The 5,205-nt window shown below is 43.5% G+C and overlaps 1 long non-coding RNA gene across 1 annotated transcript in view; it reads left to right on the top strand.

Moving 5' to 3' along the window:
• LOC111542248 overlaps nucleotides 1-3,965 on the top strand; it is a 77,461-nt gene extending 73,496 nt beyond the window's left edge. The window contains exon 4 of the long non-coding RNA XR_002731493.1: nucleotides 3,254-3,965. This is a non-coding gene — a long non-coding RNA (uncharacterized LOC111542248). The remainder of the gene's footprint in view (nucleotides 1-3,253) is intronic.
• Nucleotides 3,966-5,205: the final 1,240 nt, after the last annotated feature.

Here is a 5,205-nt window from a genome sequence, read left to right as displayed (position 1 = left end):
ATGCCGAGCTAATTTTTTGTATTTTTAGTAGAGACAGGTTTCACCATGTTAGCGAGGATGGTCTCGATCTCCTGACCTCGTGATTTGCCCGCCTCGGCCTCCCAAGGTGCTGGGATTACAGGCACCAGCCACTGCGACTGGCCTATTTTCTTACACAATAGTTCTACTGGGCCTTCCCAGGCTGCAGACACAGAACCTGAGCTTATGGGGCAGGAGACTGAGTGAGGATACCTATGGGGACCCACATGGAGGAAGGGATGGGAACAAGGCAGGACTGGGAGGGAGAAGCTGGCCTCAAAAGAGTCCAGCTGACCTTGCAGAGCTCTGGAGATAAAAGCCCTTCAACGCGGTCCCCAGCTGAGACAAGGGGGTCAGGTCTTTATTCCCCTACACTAACCAGTCTGATACAGGATTCCTCAGGAAGAGGCACGACCTTGGGCTAGGCTCTTCTCTCCAGCCAGGGACCTTTTCGGGAGAGGCTGGCAGCTGATCTGCTACCGCCATGCCCAGCAGCTGATGGAAGGAGTGTTTGAGTCCTGACGAGATGTGGAGAGCCCAACACAATACCCACTAAATGCTCCATGTCTTATCTTAAACCCAGAATCGTGTGCCATCTATATTATTAAATAGAAGGCAAAGAAATCCAGAGAATCAGCAACTCTCAAAAAAGACAAGATCTTAGAGGTATCCAAGTTTAGTGTCCCCGAAGGTAGAAATTACTCCTACAATGTCCTAGCAGTGAATCTGCTCTTTGTATACCTCTAGAGACAGGAGCTCACCATTGGGAACCTCTAGTTGTTATGTGGTTTTTACTTATATCTTCTAGGTGGAAATTGCACTTTGATAACAGTAACTGTATTGACAAATTACGGTCAATGTATTAAAACTGGGAAAGAGTTAGTATGGTTGTGCAAAATAATTTGGACCTCGGACTGAAATAATGGAGCAGATACTAATCATTTCCTTTAACTTATTTTACAAGATGTTTTCCACTAAGTAGTCAGAGTAATCTTTTTAAAATGAAAGTCAGATTAAATTTTTTTAGACTCAAAGCTCTCCACAATTGGAAAGTAGCTCATACTATTCACCCTGGCCTGCGAGCCCCTCTGGTCTGGAGCCTGACGCCGGGTCAGCCCTCATCTCACACCCACCACTCACCCTTCAGCCCCTTTGCCACCACCACGTGGGCCTTTCTGGTGCTCTCCAGATGCCCCCACCTCATTCTGCTATAGGACTTTGCACTTGATGGGAAGCCTGGCTTGGTGGTCTCCTTCAAGACGTTTGTAAGCTTCCATTCAAATGCCAAGTTTTCAGAAGGGCTTCCCTGCCACACCCCGTCTCAGAAGAGCTCCTGAGTCTCTTGACTCTCATGCTGCTTGCTTTCTCTTCACAGCTCTTATTAATTTCTAATAAGGAAGATTTATGTGTGCAGGTTTGAGTGCATGTGTGTTACATATATATACACACATATATACATATACACGTACATACATATACATACAGATATGTATAGATATACACACATATACATATACATATATATACATATTCACATATGTATGTATATCTAGTTGACCTTTGAACAATGAAAAGGTTGGGGCCACTAACCCTCCTCAGTTGAAAAGCCATCTACAACTTTCGACTCTCCAAAAACTTAACTACTAATAGCCTACTGTTGGCCAGAAGTCTTGCTAATAACATAGTCAATTAACACATATTTTGTGTTATATATATTACATATTGTATCTTACAATAAAAAAAGCTACAGAAAAAATGTTATTAAGAAAATCATAAGGACGAGAAAATAACATTTACCATTCGTTAAGTGGAAGTGGTTCATCATAAAGGTCTTCATCCTTGTAGTCTTCACATTCAGTAGACTGCTTGGGAGGAGGAAGGGGAGGAGTGGGTCTTGCTATCTCAGGAGTGGCCGAGGTGGAAGAAAGTCCATCTATAAGTGGACCTGTGAACTTCAAACCTGTAATGCTCAAGGGTCAACTGTGTAATAAAAATGTGTGCATGTGTATTGAACACATATCATGTTCACCATTACATCTCTAAGCTTCTAGAACAGTTCCTGACACATAGTAGCATCAAATACATATTTGTTGGGTGAAGACATTAATGAATGGCACCAATGAACACATAGAAGTTTGCTTAAAATGTATGGATAATGCAGTTTGCAAGTTACTGATTTTTTTTTTTTTTTTTTTGAGGCAGAGTTTCGCTCTGTCGCCCAGGCAAGAGTGCAGTGGCATGATCTCGGCCCACTGCAAGCTCCGCCTGCCAGGTTCACACCATTCTCCTGCCTCAGCCTCCCGAGTAGCTGGGACTACAGGTGCCTGCCACCATGCCTGGCTAATTTTTTTGTATTTTTAGTAGAGACAAGGTTTCACCATATTAGCCAGGATGGTCTCTATCTCCTGACCTCATGATTCGCCCACCTCGGCCCGCCAAAGTGCTGGGATTACAGGCGTGAGCCACCACACCTGGCCAAGTTACTGAAATTTTTAAGAAGGGGATGAAAATAAATATCAGCTAAAACAAAATAATCTAATGAATGGAAGCAAACATGTTTTTGTACTGAGATATATAGTCAAGGAGAAGAGCATGTATATCACAGTTCCTTTCTAGGCACCTTGAAGACAGGGATCATGTTTCATTCCAGTTGCATCCTCCAAACCCACAGCATGGTACCTTAAATTATTAGGTACCCACTAGCTGTTTGTTGAATTTAATTGATTTAGCCAGTTTTACCTCATGATCAAGACAGAAGACCACAGTCCCCTGATGCTGTTATGAATGCAGAAGGATAGTGTGTTCCAAGTGTCAGTATGTCTTTTTCTAGATCGTCTTTAATACTATTAGACTAGTGTACCAATTTTCCTCAGTATGTATAAGTAGACCTATGAAAAAAAACCTTCAATAGTGCATTGCTATTTAAGAGGATTTGCTAACTTTCATAGGAATGAAAGGCCCATTGAGTGGAACTCAGAAGGACTAGCCCGTCAACAACATTTTGTGGGGTGGACTCTTCTCAGCCCCATCGTGGACAGAGGTGTTGCTTTCATGCTTCAGAGGACAGCTCAGGACACACTTGACTGTTGGAGTGAGGCATGTGAGGCATGTGGGAGTGAGGCATGTGGGTTCCTTCATTTTAGTTTGGTGAACCAGCCACTCGACCTCCTTAGGAGAAGCTGGTATCGTGTGTCTGGAAGCAAATAAATGACTGACTCTGACATTCCCCTTTTAGGATAAACTGCTTCCCTAGAAATCCTCTCCAGTATCCTTGCCACCACGACTTTGGGACATGTTGACCGTGAGGAGGAGCTGGTCAATGATGGATCGGAGTCCAGATTAGCAGAGATGTGATAATAAGGACACCGACGCCTAAATACTTGAAATATCCAATAGGAAGCATTCCGCCTTTGTGCAAATGTGAACCACATCTCACCAAGTTCAAGCCAAGGCTGCCACCAGTGATGTTTTGAAAAAGAAAAGAAAAAAAGGTAGAGGAGAGAAACAGAGAAGCAAGGGATGCAGAAGAGAGCAGAGGCCGCAAAAACAGCAGCAACGTGTCCCGTGTATTCTGTTTCCTTGTAAAGCCATGAAGCACGTTAAGGAGACACTTCTTTTTTTGAGGATTCATGTTCTTGTTTATATTATAATAAACACAACGCATGTTCTTTCTAAAAATTTAGGCAATGCATTCATGCACATACAAGTAAAACAAAATCACCTGTAACCTTACCACACACAGATCAGCACTTGCTCATCTTTTCACAGGGATCCTAAGAATATCCTTTTCTCTATAGAATATAGTTAATTTCTGTTGCCTAATAACTAACTGGTAATCATTTTAAAATTCTTCAGTTTTACATTATGCTAGAAAAAAGGAGCCGTCACTCTAGGTGGCATTTCTGTATATTGGTTTATTCATTCAATAAGGATGTTTTAAGTACCTACTATGCTCCAAGAAGTATGCTATTTGCTGGTGCTACACAATGAAAGACATCATTCTTGTTCTCATGCAGTTCAGTGAGAAGGGAAAGTAATTGCAGTTCAGTGAATTATAATTCAGTGAGTAGGAGCATCTTGCTTAGCTAGAGACCAAGATTTTCAAAAGACATAATAAATGAACTTGGCATTGATGAGTAAAAGTCAGTTAATAGGAACAAAGTTGGGAGAAAGGAACAGGGATAGGTAAAGACAAGCAGGTAAGAGTCAACATGGTGCATTTACGAACAGACAGGAGGTCCAGAGAGTTGGAGCTCAGGATGTGGGAACCAAAATAGTGGAGGTTGGCAGAGGGTGGGTCCTGCAAAAATACACAGACTTTGTCAGCCATAGGACTCGGAGTGCTGACACGGCCTTATGGGCATTTGTTAAGAGGACTGTAGGTGCCATGTAAAGGATGGGTTGGGAAGCCCACGTGGTCAGAAGCTCCTGGAGGACCCAGAATGGCAGGAAGCATGTCAGGAGCTCCACAGAGGTGAGAGTGAGGAACAAGAGGAGGCGAGAGCTGGGTGGGAAAGGGAAGGGTCAGCATCAGCTGTCGAGGAATGGGGTAGTGCAGGATACAGGACTCATCCTTCTGGGGAAAATGGCTGACAAGACTGGGAATGCCCAAGCACCAGCTCAGTGGAGAATCAGACAACAAACTAAGGAAAGGAAGTCAGAATTTAGTCACCAAAACTGTGCTCTAGAACAGGAGTCAACAACAATGTTGGATTTGGTGGTTATATAGATGTTTGAGACAAAACCAAGACAAACGAGACACCAGGCATATAGTAGCAAGCCTACTCCCCCACTCCTGACTTCCTTCTCAGAATGTCCACCTTCGGAAAACTACTTCACAGGCGCAGAGGACGCGAAGTTTTTCTTTGTTTCACTACTCACACTTCGCCTAAGTCCATCCAAGGTGTTTGCTCTTTTCCTGCCCCTTTCTCTCTCTTCCCCTCCTCCCTGTTCTTGCTCGCTCTGTCTCTCTCTCTCTCTCACACACACACATACATACTTAGAATGACTTTCTCCTCTCCTTCATGCTGCCAATTCCTGCCTAGATTTTGTAGAGAACAATCTTTTCCTATTCTCTATCTTCGTTTCACGTATATGCCACAGAGGAGTCTCACCCCTCTCTCCTGGAATGAGACCTGCTGTGATGCATCTGTATCATGGAAGGCTATGGTAAGGACGACATGAGTT

This window comes from Piliocolobus tephrosceles, chromosome 15 (assembly GCF_002776525.5).
Source record: "Piliocolobus tephrosceles isolate RC106 chromosome 15, ASM277652v3, whole genome shotgun sequence".
Lineage (NCBI taxonomy): Eukaryota > Metazoa > Chordata > Mammalia > Primates > Cercopithecidae > Piliocolobus > Piliocolobus tephrosceles.
Note: the sequence above shows the minus strand (reverse complement) of the source record. Positions and strands in the feature narration are given on the sequence as shown.